Genomic DNA, 15,677 nt, shown 5'->3' on the forward strand with positions numbered 1-15,677 from the left:
ATTAAATAAACGTGGGGGCGGATTTTTTTTTATTTAAGGAAGCCTTTTAGTTTGATTGAGAAAAAGCAGTTGATAATGCAAAACTCACTGGCTGGGTCTGGAGTTTGGTGGGCGTGGAAGGAGAGCAGAAGGCCACAGAAGACTGCTGAGGAGCAGCAAGCTACTGCCTCTGACAGCAAGATCTGTTCAACAGTGCAACAGACTCCCTCGGGAAGTTGTGGACTCTCCTTCCTTGGAGGTTTTTAAGCAGCTGGATGGCCCTCTGTCATGGGGGGTGCTTTAGTGGAGATTCTTGCATTGCAGGGGGCTGGACTGGATGACCCTTGGAGGTACCTTGCAACTATTCAATCCTATTATTCTATTAATTTTATTTATTCAATTTATATACCAACCTTTATCAAAAGCTCCCAGGGTGCTGTACATCATTAAGAACATATTTTACAGAGCATAATAATTACATAATGCAAAGCATAATAATACAATAGTCATACTAACAATCTCCTTCCCCACCCCCCAACATTTAAGAGGCCATAAGTTATTTAATAGCCTAGGCTTGGGTAAAGAGGAACATTTTCACCTGCCATCTAAAGACATGTAATGATGGTGCCAGGCGAGCCTCTCTGGGAAGAGCATTCCCCAGTTGGGGAGCCACTGCAGAAAAGGCCTGTTCTTGTGTTCTCTCCGAACCTCTCAGGGACATACAGAAGTGCCTCAGGTGACAAGTACAAGGTTTGGGTCAGTTCATATGGAGAGATGTCTCTAATTCATGGTGTTTCTAATTCAGGGTTTGTGCCTTGTGGATATTTGGGACAGGGGGAAGTGTGCCAGAGAGTCCACTATGGATCATTAGGGGGCCCTTCCCTATAAAACAAAGGATTATAAACAACAAGCGTATTAAGAGTTAGCAGCAAACCTTGGAGAGATGCAGCAGCCTGCTCACTTTAATCTGAATGGGCTTGCTACAGAAGACAGGGCGGGTTGCCATTTATCTCCCCACCTGCCCACAGCAAGCTGGGGTGGAAAGGACTCAATTGGAGGAGCATCTCAAGGGGCAGGTTCTCCAGGTTCAATCTGGTCCTTGTTGCAAAGCAGTACCACAGAGCTGGGCCAAGTCACCATCCAGAGAACGAGACCAAATGAAAATGAGGATGAAAGAAAGGGCTGTGAAGAAGAGAGTCGGAAAAAGGAAAAGATGGAATAAAAGAGTCCTTAAGAAGTAGTGCCACTCGTGAAAAGCGGCAACAGGAAATCATTCCATCTGCAGAATGCTCCACCTGCTTAGAAATTTCTGCCCGCAACACTTAGTTTCAAAGTGCAGCATCTTTAAGTAATATTTTGTGACCATATTTCAGCACCATCATCTTCATTTCATTCACTGGTGAATTATTATTTTTTAATCACCACCTTTGCAAATTGCATTTCAATGCAAACTGCAATGCTGTGGGGAAAACCAAATCATGTTTAGTGGAGCAAAGTTAATAAGCTATCTTTAACAACATTTAACGTTTATACAAATAGCATACAGGCAGCCTATTGGCAAAACCTATTTGGTGTTTCGCAACTTTCCAACTAGTTGCAGGACCTTAGCAGAATACATGCAGAATCCACAGAAGCAATTGGCGACTTGGCTGCAGACAGGATAGACAAAGCAGGAACCAGCAACTTGTAGTTAGGTGTTTATTATATACAATGGACTATTTACAGGAACAGAACACGGATCTTTTGCTAGCTCTCTCTGACACGACTCACAACTCCTACACTCACTGACACACTGAACCACTGAATTACCAGTTAGTGGGTCATTAATTATCACTCCCTTGAGAGAGCTTGACCAGTCAGGGAGCTGTCTCCATGCCTCTGTTATCACCAGGCAGACTTACTCCTTCAGATTGCCTTCTGGCTGTCTGCCAAACCTTAATTGACTCTTTGTGAGTAGCTGCACGTACACAGTTTCCCAACACAGCCCCCAGTTTACACGCATGCAATATGTGTGCGACTGTGTATATGTGCATCGCACTGAACCCCAATGTGACCTGGAGACATCATAAAAACATCACTGAAAAATCTCTAAAAAGGCAGAACAGGGGTGGAACAGGGTGTTTTCAGGCTTTTTCAATGGGTTTTGATTATATAAGATTTCATCGATGCATGCTGGATGTTGGATCCAAGACAACTCACAGTGCTCTCCCATCCAAAGGAGAAGTAAACCCAGGAGCTTTGCCTCATAACTTCCCACCACTTTGAAAACATTAAACTACCAGCCTCCTACCCAGAGAAGCCTTGCTCACATCAAGGCACCACTGCAGCTTCTGTGATCATACAAGTTCTGGTTGAAGGGATGGAGTTGACAGAGCAGAACAAGAAAAGGTGCCAAAGCAAAATGCTGTCCCTCTGCAATCAGTGCCCAGAAGTGCCCTAGCTTATCTACGAGGATGGCAGTTGGGTTGGCAAAACACATAATTAAACGCTTCCTCCTCGGAAGAGCAACTGAACTCACATTTCACTGCCAGAGCAAGGAAGTTAATTGTGCCTTCCAATGCTCATCTGATCCTATTAATAGATAATAATTTTACTTGAGCAGAAGGAAGCACCAGAGAAGGTCATGGTTGCCTGGCCCCAGCTCCAGCTGAAAACTAGCGTAACCTAGGTTACTGCCGAAGAAAAGGAAGCCTGGGGTAAGAAAGCAAGAAAAGGCTGTGACTGGCAGGAGCCAGAAGCTGTGCCTCCCTTTCCCTGTTGGCATCAGGTGCCCACTCTCTGGCTAATGTTAGGCTGCTCTGTTGGTCTAAATCTATTTCTGCGCTGTTATCACTTTAGATTGCTGGCAGATCCCTCCATATTTGAAGAAATCCCCTTATATCCTACTTTTCTATGTTCAGGGATTTTGATTTTTTAATTTGGGTGGTGGTGACAGCACAGCACTCCACCCTGCAAGCCCATGCCCATGCACAGGGCGGCCTAGAAACAGGGTTGCCAACTTAGATCTTTTCACTGGGCTACAAATAGGGAGCCATGCTCCAGAGAACAAGCTTGATTCAGTTCTGCAGCCAAAAAGCAAAGTTGCCAGCTACACAAGCACAATATGCCATTCAAATTCTGGGTTCTTCACAAAGCTATATGAAACATACAGATTGGATACCAGACCCATTCCTTAAGCAAAGCCTTTGCTGGTGGCTCTCTAGAAATACAGAAAGCTATTTGGAGGAAGTGGTCCTTGCATCATTACACACACACTAGATGACCACAACACATTCTATTCAAGTCTGCCTTGGACAGATGCTCTTTAAATCTATCTTGTACAAAATACAGCTGCTCAGATGCTTGTTGGGCCACAACAGAACTACAACTAGGACTATAACTCTCCTTGGCCCAGACTCTCCAGGTGTCCCTATTTTTCAGGGGCAGTCCTGGATTTACAGAAGCTGTCCTGGTTTCTCATTTGAATGTCTTGCTTTTCCTTAGGACGTCCCTATTTCAATTGGAGAAATGTTGGAGGGTATGGCTCAATTATGCACCTCCCAAGCCAAGGAGATAGATAAGTAACTATACAACTTTTAGAAGACATCTGAAGGCAGACCTGTGTAGGGAAGGTTTTTTTAATGTTTAATGTTTTATGTTGTTATATGTGTTCAAAGCCTCCCAGAGTGGTTGGGGAAACCCAGTCAGATGGGCGAGGTATAACAACAACAACAACAACAACAACAACAACAACAACAACAACAACAACTGTTGTTGAATAGGATGTCCTGATTTTCATCAGAGAAATGTTGGAGAGTATGTTAGCCCCAGCCACACCTGAAGTCCAAAACATCTGGAGGGCACCAGGCTGACAAAGACTGGACTAGCTATTCAAAGCACAACACCTATTACACTGGCTTGCTGTTCATGTCCTGATTCTTGGCCCACTTTAAAGTGCTGGTGTTCACCTTTAAAGGCTTGAGTGGTTTGGGACCAGGTTATTTGGATACTCACACCAGTTCAGGCCTTAAGATTAAGCTCAAAGGCCCTGCATGGGGGCCTGCCATCAAACTTGTGGCCACTAGAAACAGGTGCATATGGCTCTCCTTCACACTAGCAAAGTATGCATGGCTTCTACGTTACAGTCAAACCTCGGTTGTTGAACGTAATCCGTTCCAGAAGAGTGTTCGACTTCCAAAATGTTCAACAACCGAGGCGTGGCTTCCAATTGGCTGCAAGAGCTTCTCGCACTCAAGCGGAACCGTGTCGGACATTCAGGTTCCAAAAAACGTTTGAAAATCGGAACATTTACTTCCAGGTTTTTGGCGTTTGGGAGCCAAAATGCACGATAACGAAGGCGTTCAGAAGCCAAGGTTTGACTCTAGTGACTTTTAAACAAGAGTCTGAACACTTCCTCCCTGCTAACACTGCTTTTTAATATGCAGTGTTCCTGTGTTGTTTTTAAGTGCTACTGTTTTTCTGCCCCAATGCTTATACAATGTTTAATAATTATTTTTAATATTTCATAATTTTCTTGTTTCTACTTGTAAGTCGCTTTCAGACACCTTCATGGAAAACCTGACAAATTATTAATAATGTAATAGCAATTATTTTTAGTTTTGGATTGTGGTTTTATTACAGTCTATATGTCTTTGCTCTTCTGTAAGCTGCATTGGGAAGATTTTGCCCAAATATTTTGAAATAAATGAAATATATAAAAATGTCCTCCCATTTCTTATTTTCCCTTTATATTGGTTGTTTCCCAGTATTTACATGTTGGATTTAAGGTTCAGGGGGCAAAAGCAGGCCAGAGGTAGGTAAGGCACCTGAGTGGCATGATGCTGTCAGAAATACAAACCATCATTCCTTTAAAGAGAGACAGAGGGAGAAATAGTTGGCAATTTTCACCTGAATGTGGGAGCTGCACTTTAATGAGCTACGGAGACAAAGACAATAATCTAGACTTTGGCAAACAAACACGACTCATGTGTTATCGGTTAAGGGGTGTCTTGCGGGTACCAAGAATTAATGGTTCGTTTCAGAGTTTTCTTCCCAAATGCATTATCTTACAATCTCCTGAAGACAGGATGGGTTAAAATTAAAAGCTTAACTGAAAAGTTGGTTTATTGTGGAATTAGCATTTTGAGCTCTTAGATCTCCTTGTTTGTTCTCCTGATCAGGAGGACTTTTGAGACCATAGCTCAGTCCTGCGCAATAAAAAGATGTGTTGATTAAAAAAAATAACACAGGTGCATTAATGAAAGTTGCAAAATGCAAGAAACAGGTCTTGGTTGTTTGCTTGTTTTTCAGTCCCTTCCCCTCCCCACCCCCATTTGCTCCTTTTCATTAAATCTGTTTGCTCCAGAGGGAAACGTAATTGTCAAGCCCAAGCAATGCCAGACCCCCTGAAGAGCTCCACCACCTGCTACTCCCATCGTGAGTCCCAACAGGGAGGCGCAGACACGGAGAGGTGGTCTCCTTATGATGGCAGCCGTTCATGAGGCGTAACTTATTAAGGAAACAGCACACACCTTCAGAAGGACAAGCAGAGCTGCCTGTGGGAAGAGCAACACTCAAGTGGAGCTGAGGCCTTGAAAGAGCCCTTGCTGCAGAGCTGGTGCCAGATCTCAGGGGCTCCTTGGCACAGTGCTGCCATTACAACTGCCACCCCAACATGGCCACCTCTATGCAATAACTCCCCACCCCACTGACTCTCCTGCCAGCCGCTCTCCACTGGGCAGCATTCCAGTGGCAATGCACTTTTGAATAAGAACCAAGCTTGGCTCTTCTCCATGGTGGCCACCATGCAATGCCGAAATCACCTAGCTATATAGGCAAAGGCATTGCATTTCGGGTCAGCAAAAGTGGTGGGCAGCCACTGCAGGGGAGAGCAGAGATTTGCTGCCATTGTCTATGGGCGACTGCGGGAAGGCCGAGAAAAGTGTGTGGGGCCCTCCTGAACCCATGGGGTGCTTGGCTTGTACCCACTGCAGCTGGCCACTCAATATGCCAATTGTCACTTATTCCAGTCACCCTCCCAGGTTCCCACTCCTGGTGCCTTAGGCTTCCACCCTGCAAAGACTCTGAGAGAAGAGTATAGAACCTCAGGCCGATCTCTTCCCTGGAGAGCAGCAGTCCCTACCCTGCAGACAAGACCCTTCATGCTGCTCTGGAAGCCCTGTCGGAAACATCAGATAAAGAACAGCCCAGTAATAGCCTGTAGCATAGGCACAGCCACACTCCCCGTGACAGACTGGGGCATCACCCTGCCAATTCGCCGGTTCCCATTTTGGGCAGGAATGATTCACTGAGCAGTTACACTTTTACCGTGGCCTCTTTCTCAGTGAGGGATGGTCACAGAGGAAGAGTCATCTGAGCGTGAACTGATGAGGGCAAAAGTCCTGGACAGTTACAAGGAGCTGCAGGAAGAGGCAGCCAACTGCATCAGCCAGTCACTGAAGATGAAAAGCAAGCCCTCTTCCTTCTGTTGCAGCTGCTCAACTCATTTAACTTTGCCTCGACAAGTCTGCGAAGGATTCTCTCTCTCTCTCTCTCTCTCTCTCTCTCTCTCTCTCACACACACACACACACACACACACACACGTCCCTCTGCATGGCTTATTAAGCTACAGGCTACACAACATTTGGAGGCAACCCAGGGCACGGAATGAAATGTGCTTTGGGTGGGTCCCAAGTCATGCAATGCCACTGGCTGGTCCTAGCTGGTGTCATGTCTCTTGCAGAGAGATTAAGAGAGGTTACTGGGTTTTCTTCTCCCACTCGCAGAACTTCCCTCCTTGGGGAAGGTCTGCAACTCAGAGGCAGAGCCATGTGTTTGGCATGGAAAAGGTCCTGGGATCAGCCGCCAGCATCACCAAGTGTGGCAAGGAGAAAATCCTCTGCCTGAAGCCTTGGAAAGACACTGCCAGTCAGTACAGACAACACTAAGCTAGGTGGACCAGTAACATAGGGCAGTTTCCCATGTTCGTAAAAGTGCATTCTCCTTGCCACTTGGCTTAGCAACCTAACTGATCCACACTCCAGCTCAGGAAGGCCATAAATGACACACAGTATGTTATAGACCCTAAGGAATGGATGAGAGAAAATCCTTGGCTCTCAGGCTTGACTAAAACCAAGTTTAAGCATGCACCACTGTGTTTCAAAAGATTGTATGTGCCTCAGTTTGACCAAACTGTGGGAGGCAGTGGAAAACAGGAGTGCCTGGCGTGCTCTGGTCCAGGGGGTCACGAAGAGTCGGACACGACTAAACAACTAAACAAGAAGTGCCTCAAGGCAATTAACTGCATTCACCCATTACCCCGCCCCTCAATTTGCTCTGTAGATCAGAGATGTTGACTATAACTTCCATAATTCCCGGCTCTTTGCTAGGCTAGCAGGGGGCTGATGGGAGCTGCAATTCAAGCCACCCATCATCCCCATGTTGAGGAAGGCAGAAACCATAGAGATGTTAAAAAACCCAAACCAGGAAGAGATTAGTCTACTAGCCTTCAAACTGGAGCAATTTCCAGAAGGGATTCCTTCCCACTAGGGCTCTATTTACTCAACCGCAGCTCTGAGGCATTTCAGAGCACTTTGCCCAACTCTCTGAAACCTCCAGGAGCTAATCTATAATGCGGTGCTAATGAGGTCTGCTTTAAAGTCAGCTGCTCCACAAGAAAGATCTGAAGCAGAGGACCAAAGAAAAGATCTAAACCACCCATGTCCCCTTGCTAGAAGGAAGAAGAGCATCATCTGTACAACTGGCTCTTTCATCTCACAAGTTATTAAAAAATCTGGGAGATGGTGCACTTAACACTCCAAGCACCCAAGACACAAACACACACCTGGCTGGGACTGCACACAATTTCCTGAAGTGTTCTTAGTGTCATTCAGAGGCTTACAAAAATTCCTGCTTGACTGAGTAGGGCGTGTGTGTGTGTGTGTGTGAGTGTGAAGATGGGCTCAGACTCCCCTCCTGCAACCAAGGAAGTGCTCAGCTCATCCCGATATTATCGGTGGAAGTCATGCAATAGGGATAAGAACAAACAGGAGAAACATTCGCAGAGCTGAATTGGGAGCAAAGGGAAGTACCCACCTGGCTGTTTTCAAAAGCTGCTTGCTGCTCAGTTAATATCAAGCACTTCTTCCCCACAGATATATTCTAGGAAGAGGAGAAATGGCAAGGCAAGTCAGAAGCAGCTGGGAGCAGGTCTGCTGTACTGTACTCTGATTCCTGGGCACAAATAGACTGAGGAATGCTGGGTACAGTTACAGTTCCTCTTCCCCTGCTTGCCAACTGACCCTCTTCTGCTCCCCACTACCACACTGCCGAGGAACATCGGAAGCTGCCTTATGTAGAGTCAGACCACAGTCCATCTGGCTTGGAGCTATCTGCAGTGACAGCTCTCTGGGGTTTCAGAGCAGGCGCTCTCTCCGCTTTGCCTGGAGACTAGACCTTCTGCAGGCAAGACAGATCCTTCGTCACCAAGCTATGGCAGGCACAGGCAGGAAGTAGCCCCCAGGGTGCAAACCTGAGCAGAAGTCATGCTCAAACACAGGGATGAAGGGGTTTTCCCCACCCTTCCTTGATTTCAAAAGACCTAGGAGTTTTAAGTGCCACAGGTAACAATAGCAGGATAAACAGACGAGATGGGATCCTGAGGCTAGCACCACAAGCGCCCTTTAAACCTACTCCAACACCCCACTGAGACACTCCTCATCCTGGAAGCCCCCTGACCTGTTCATGCATCCTGTTCTCAATATAGCCTCAGGATTGGGATCCGGCCTGCTACTTCCCAGCAAGGCCAAGTGTATCTAAGGAACACAGATATTAGCATTGCCTCCAGTAAGGGGGCAATTGTTTTTTGCAAAGGGATTTTGGAAGCTGCTACCCCCCAATGCAGAGACGGGAAAATGTGCTGCCCTTTGGTTGGTGCTGGACCATGACTCCCATCATCCTTGAGCACTGGCCACACTGGCTGGGGCTGGCAGGAGCTGGAGTCCAGAAGATGCTGGAGAGCATGCCTTTAGCACATTCCGTAAGCAGGATTTCACCAGAATCTAAGAGCAGCTTGCTGGATCCGGCCAACAGCTCTCTAAATCCAGCACTTTCCTCCTCTTGAATGACTGACCAGATTACCCCAGGAAGCCCACAAGCAGGACCTACATAAAAGCAATGATGCTCGGAGGCATATGCCTTCAAGTGAGTATTGTTAATGTTTCCCCCCACAGTATAAAGCTGCACCAGTTTTAAGAGGGCACGTTTAATACGGGAGTTACCTGTGGATTAGAATAACAGGACTGTAGAATTGTAGAGCTGGAAGCAGGGCCGGATTTAGGTTTGATGAGGCCCTAAGCTACTGGAGGTAATGGGACGCTTTATATGTCCAGCTGTCCTTTGTAAACAACAAATTGTCACTGTTTTTTGTGTTGAATACACTCTTGTTATGTTTGCTTCAGGTTAAATATTTTCAGGATGCGGAACGGGCTACTTCCGGGTTTCACCGCTCGCGCATGCGCAGATGTGGCAAATCGCAACCCGCAGGCACGGGTTGCGTTCTGCTCAGGTTGCGAACAGGGCTCCTGTTCACAACCAGAGGTACCACTGTATATCCTATATGGTAATTTATGGACCTAATAGGTTCTAAAGCCATTTGCACATAACAAAATACCGTATTTTTCGCTCTATAAGACGCACCAGACCACAAGACGCACCTAGTTTTTGGAGGAGGAAAACAAGAAAAAAAATATTCTGAACCTCAGAAGCCAGGACAGCAAGAGTGATCGCTGCGCAGTGAAAGCAGCAATCCCTCTTGCTGTTCTGGCTTCTGTGATAGCTATGCAGCCTGCATTCGCTCCATAAGACGCGAACACATTTCCCCTTACTTTTTAGGAGGGAAAAAGTGAGCCTTTATAGAGCAAAAAATACGGTATGTATTTTATCAAAGTAATTGTTGAACTGAAATACAATTAAGAAGTATATTAATACAGTGGTACCTTGGTTTGCATACATTTTGGATTACAAACACGTCGAACCTGGAAGTGTGTGTCCCAGTTTGCAACCTTTTTTAGGATTACAACCCCCCCTTTTTTTTGGGATTATGAACGAATTTTTTTGGAGGCCCCATTGGCAAAAGCGTGCCTTGGGTTACAACCTGTTTTGGTTTACAAACAGACCTCCAGAATGGATTATGGTGGTAAGCCAAAGTACCACTGTAGTGAAATACAATTAAGAAAGATGTTAATAGTGAAATAACTATTAAGCTCTAACTTAAAATTTTGTAAATGTACATCCGGTTTTTTTCCCCTTTAATTTTTTTGGGGCCTCCAAGAGAGTGGGGCCCTAAGCTATTGCTTGTTTAGCTTATACATAAATCTGGCACTGGCTGGAAGGGACCCTGAGGACCATCTAGTCCATGGGGAGGCAAACTAAGGCCCAATCGCCTTCTCAATCCAGCCTGCGGACAGTCGGGGAATCAGAGTGTTTTTACATGAGTAGAATGTGCCCTTTTATTTCAGATGCATCTCTGGGTTATTTGTGGGGCATAGGAATTCGTTCATTATTTTTTTCCAAAATACAGTCCAGCCCCCCACAAGGTCTGAGGGACAGTGGACCAGCCCCCTGCTGAAAAAGTTTGCTGATCTAGTCCAAGCTCCTGCAATGCATTTGGGAACTGAACTTGCAACCTTGGCATTATCAGCGCTGCGCTCTACCCACTGAGCTACAACAATGCAGAGGCAGCAAAGGGAGGCACTGCCTTCTCTGCTTAGGCACTACGGAGACAGGACTCAGCCAAGCAACTGCTGCAGCCAGAAGCACCGAATAGTGCCAGGGGCTGTTCCGGACAGAGCTCAGTTCCCGCACCCACGCTCTTTTTTAATTTAGCAGCTGAAAGCCAGAAATTGGACAAGGAATTTCCCACGGCCTGGACAGTCTGAATCAACACCCCGCCCAAATCTGTAGTTTTTTGCTTTCTTGTTTTTCCTCAACCGCCGCCCCCTCCTACTCTTTGCAATGAAGAGTTCTAGAGGATGTGTCAGCCTGCCATTCTTTTATGACAACATGGTTGGTTCCTTACAAAGGTGTTGTCCGGCTGTGAAGCCAGCACCAACGACTGAAGGGTCCAGAGAAGCAAGCCAACGTCCACTGGGCTTGCTTGCATTCTCTCCCCACCCCAGAGATCCACTAGGAGCTGTTCAACAGTGGAACGGTCTCCCTCGGGTAGGTTGTGGGCTCTCCTCTCTTGGAGGTTTTTAAGCAGAGGTTGGGTGGCCATCTGTCATGGATGCTTGAGCTGAGATTCCTGCATTGCAAGGGGTTGGACTAGATGACCCTTGGGGTCCCTTCCAATTCTATGATTCTATCATACGGGCAGAGTCTTCCCAATATTCTCTTTGTAGAGGCACTTTAGACATTGGTTTTAAGTGTAAAAGCAAGATATAGATAAGATAGCCAACAAGAAAATGCGCATGTATGAAATTAATGCAATGAAAAATGCATACATAACATTGTAGCGGCAGCATCAGACTGATGGACAGGAAAGTTGGGTGACTGGTATATCAGCGTTCCATGATTATTTTGGGGCGGGGTGGGGCAGGGGCGGGCATTTTGGCAGGTTAGGAGAATCAGTTAAATCAGACCCTCACAAAAAAGCAAAGTAAGGCAGAGTAAGCTGGAGTGAACACAATAGAAGGGGTTGGCAGTTGTTATGGAAATGCTACAGGAATGATACGATCTCTGTCTTGGCTACTGTTCTCCCCTCCTTCGAATTCCTGGCAAGTCTCCTTACAGCGGCTGCCTCTGCCATGTTCAGGAATCTGATTTGATTTTTCATCCCAAAGCGCCCCAATCTGAACTTCACTCTTGCAGGGCGAGACACAAACATACATAGAACATACTGGGACAGATGTCTGTCTACAATTGCCTTGCCCACCTTCCCAAAGGGCAGGGGAGGGGTGGTGGATTTGGAAAACAGCCCTGGTCGCCAGTAAGGATGTCTGCTGCTTGGGGTAGGAACCAACATCAACAGCAGCTCAGGGAATACTCCAGCCTGGATGTCGGCAGGAAAAGGTGTGAATGAGAGAGAGAAGCGTGCTCAGATCTTTCTCACAACCGGATCTTACTCCCTAAACTATAGGGAAAAGATGGATGATGCAACCTCCCGGAGCGAGCTCGATGCCGTCCCACTCCCCTCTGCCCTGCAGACAGATATTTACGGGGGCAGCCTCAAGCTAACCCAAACCGCCCTCCCACCTGCGGGGCACCAGGGCGCAATTTGCTCCAGATGCGGAACCTTCTTTCAGGGAAGGGGGGAGGTCACGCGGCGCCTCTACGAAGCGGGGTTGTGTGTGTGTGTGTGTCTGAGCATGGACAGAGCGCGCCTCCCCGCGCAGAGGAGGCGGCGGGAGGAAGCCCTAAAAAGTTATAGCGCCCGAATCTTCGCGGGAAACCGAAGCTACACCTGTTGAACTCCTGCCTGGCTGGTCGGCGCGCTCCCGGTAGGGAGGCGCTGACGCAACCCGGCACTCCGCTTGCAAAAGAGGCAGCAACTCGGCAGTGAGTGAGTGAGGAGAGGGGAAGAGAACGAGCCGCGGCCTCCCCGGCTTTCAGCAGCCCAGCGCCCCCACACTGCCCTGTTCCCGCCTCTCACCAGCCGAAGCAGCGCAGATCCGGCGCCTCCCGCAGCTCAGCAGCCAGCGAATCCCAGAAAGGAGACTCGAGGGCGGGCGGCCAGCAATATCAAGTGGCGAGAACCGGAGGGGGCGGGCCGATGGGGGGGGGGGGGCAAAGCTGCGCCCGCCTCCTGGAGGCAAAAGGTTCTAGATGAGAGAGGAGCACGCGTGTGGCACCTCTGCCCAGCGAACAGCATCGTGTGAACGAAGCGGGCAGCGCTAGCACCACCGTGCAAAATGGCACGTGTCCGAGACAGCCTGCCCCTTCCTTGGAACAGTTTGAATCATAGAATTGGAAGGGGATCCAGGGTCATCTAGTCCAACCCCTGCAATACAGGAATCTTTTGCCCAACGTGGGGCACGAACCCACGACCTTGAGAGTCTCATGCTCTTCTCCTGACCGAGCGAAGTTCTGTCCACAGCTTCACTGGCTGCCTCTCCTTCCAGAAAGATAAAGCAGCGCTCCGTCTGACAAATAGCTCAGTTGGTAATGAGACTCTTAATCTCAAGGTCCTTGGTTCGAATCGAACCACACATAGCATTTCAATGGGTTGGACTACATGACCCTCATGGTCCCTTCGACTCTATGATTCTATGACCTCTGTCTCTCTCCACTAAATCCCTCCATAAAAAAAGCTTTCCCCAATGTTTCTTATTCCTACAGAATACTCGCAGCACAAATCCTACAGAGGCCTACTCAGAATAATGCCCTGTTCAACGGGCCAAACTCTCAGCTAAGCTGGTATGCTGTTCCTTTATACAGTGTGTAAAATAATATTGTGATGTTAGACTGTGCCCATTAAATTAATAATTATGGGGGGGGGGGGGTAAATTGTAAAAGGAAAGTTGCTAAAGACCTGGAAGTTCCTGCTAAAGACCAGGGAAAAGGTTTGGAGCTTTAACCCTTTTATCATAATAAGCTTAAGTACACAGAAAAAGTTTTTCAGCAAATCCAAGAAAACTTGTTTTAGTTTAGATTTTTTTAAAAATAAGATGAAAAAGACGTTTTCTTTGTAATTTTGCAAAATATACTTGTAAACTGCATGAAAGGCACCCCCTGATGTTAATTTTTTATTTAATTTCCTTGTTTTCAAATGAATGAAGATTTTGGCATATTTTTTTCTGTGCACTTAGCAACTGTTGGAGATATTTCATTCTGATCTGCTAGGCAGAGCCTGACAGAGGATGATGACATCTTGCCCCCTCTTCTCCCCAGCAACATAAATCCTGGCTACGCCCATGCGTTTAGTCTATTTAACCCAGGAATGACAGGACTTTTTTTATGTACGCAACAACAGCAGCAAGAATACTTATTGCAAAGTATTGGAAGACACAAGATTTACCCACTTTGGAAGAATGGCAGATGAAGGTGATGGACTATATGGGATTGGCAGAAATGACTGGCAGAATCCGAGACCAGGGAAAAGAGTTGGTGGAAGAAGATTGGAAGAAATTTAAAGACTATCTACAGAAATATTGTAAAATTAATGAATGTTAGAATGATGTTGGATAGAAATTAAGTGGTTTCCAGCTGTAATGCCTTAAGAGAATATGAAAAAGGGTTATAAATAGGTAAAAACATAATGGTAAGGATTTGCTGAACCAACAATTTGAGGTGGAATACAAAAAAGGGAGGTATGAGGAGGTCTGGGAAACAAGCTAAAGGAAAATAAGCAATGGAAAATTTGTGTGTTTTTAATTATTTTTATTTTGTATTTTTGTTAATTTTTTATTTTATTGTAATACTTTAAAAAATCTTAATAAATATCTTATAAAAAAAAAAATTTAACCCAGGAATGAGATGCCCACCAACTTGTCTTTAAATTCATGCAGGAAAAGGCTCTCAGTGGCTACTAAATCTGATGGCCGTGTTCTACCTCCACAGTCGGAGGCAGCGATGCTTCTGAATACCAGTTGCTGGAAACTTCAGGAGAGACAGTCCTGCCTACGGTCTTGTTGGATAATTATTGGGAGTTACAGGAATTATAGGAGGAAAATCGAAATGCATGTGAGAAGGGCTGAGCAGGTGAAGGTTGGAACATGAAGGCTGTGTGCACAAGAGAGCCATGAGACGAGGACGGAATGACATGTGCAAAGCATCTATTGCTATAACTGTTGAGGACAAAGGAAGGAATGAAATATAAGAAAGTTGCTATGCTTTGTGATTAAACCACAATAAACTAGTGGAGTGGCTCGGGAAACCCAGCCAGATGGGCAGGGTATAAATAAATTATTATTATTATTATTATTATTATTATTATTATTATTATTAGGAAGTACTGCCATATAGGGACACGCCTGCCCCTTTGCTTGTAAGTGTATAAATGCCTGTACTGTACTGTTTTCGCAGTTGGTGTGCCATGCCTCACTACTTGCTGCCTGAGGTTGTGTCACACTGGCCTTGCAATGCCTAAATAAATGTCCGTCTATTTGGTTTCCGGATTCTGTGGTCTGTTCCGGGCTACCCAGGGTATTTTCCCAGCACTGAAGACACATCTATACAAGAACACCTTGCTTGCATGGTTTTTCTAGTAATCCTATTTATTGGGGAGCAAATAATTCCCTACAGGTCTGAAAGTGGAGAGGTTTCAACTATGACACCACTGAGCATGTATCTTTCCTGGGGGGAAACTAGGCTGCAGTAGAAAAGGCCCTGTTGCTTATTACCTGAAGTTACTGCCATGGGAGGTTAAGACCCAGGATGGCTTTGCTCAGCCTCCATGGTCAGAGGCAGCAACGCTTCTGAATGCAGGAGGGAGGAGAGCTCTTGTGCTCAGGTGTTGCTTGTGGGTTTCCCGCAGGCATCTGATTGGCTACTGTGAGAACAGGATGGCACATGAGATGGGTTGCTGGCCTGATCCAGCAGACTCTTATGAGTCTGACCATTTTCCTACACTGACAGCTGTCAGCTGTCCAGGATTTCAGGCAGGGCATCTCTCTTAACCCTACCTGGAACTGAACCCTTGTGAATAGGAAACAGATGTTCTGCCAGGAGCTACCATTCTCCAGAGATTAATGAGCCTGTTGAGCTGCCTGGTGCCAATCCA

At 46.4% G+C, this 15,677-nt stretch overlaps 1 protein-coding gene across 2 annotated transcripts in view; it reads right to left on the bottom strand.

Annotated features, from left to right (window-relative positions):
• The window catches only part of SLC7A3 (solute carrier family 7 member 3), a 30,408-nt gene extending 17,678 nt beyond the window's left edge, over window positions 1–12,730 (bottom strand). The window contains exons 1-2 of one of the 2 annotated variants that reach the window (XM_083595419.1): window positions 12,609–12,674; window positions 8,054–8,119 (exon numbers count right to left, since the gene is read on the bottom strand). The gene's annotated coding sequence lies outside the window, so the exon portion shown is untranslated. Of the gene's footprint in view, window positions 1–8,053; window positions 8,120–12,608 lie in introns of both variants that reach the window. The other variant, XM_083595418.1, reaches the window with a different exon arrangement.
• Window positions 12,731–15,677: the final 2,947 nt, after the last annotated feature.

The sequence above is a fragment of the Podarcis filfolensis genome (genome assembly GCF_964270895.1).
Source record: "Podarcis filfolensis genome assembly, chromosome: Z".
NCBI lineage: Eukaryota > Metazoa > Chordata > Lepidosauria > Squamata > Lacertidae > Podarcis > Podarcis filfolensis.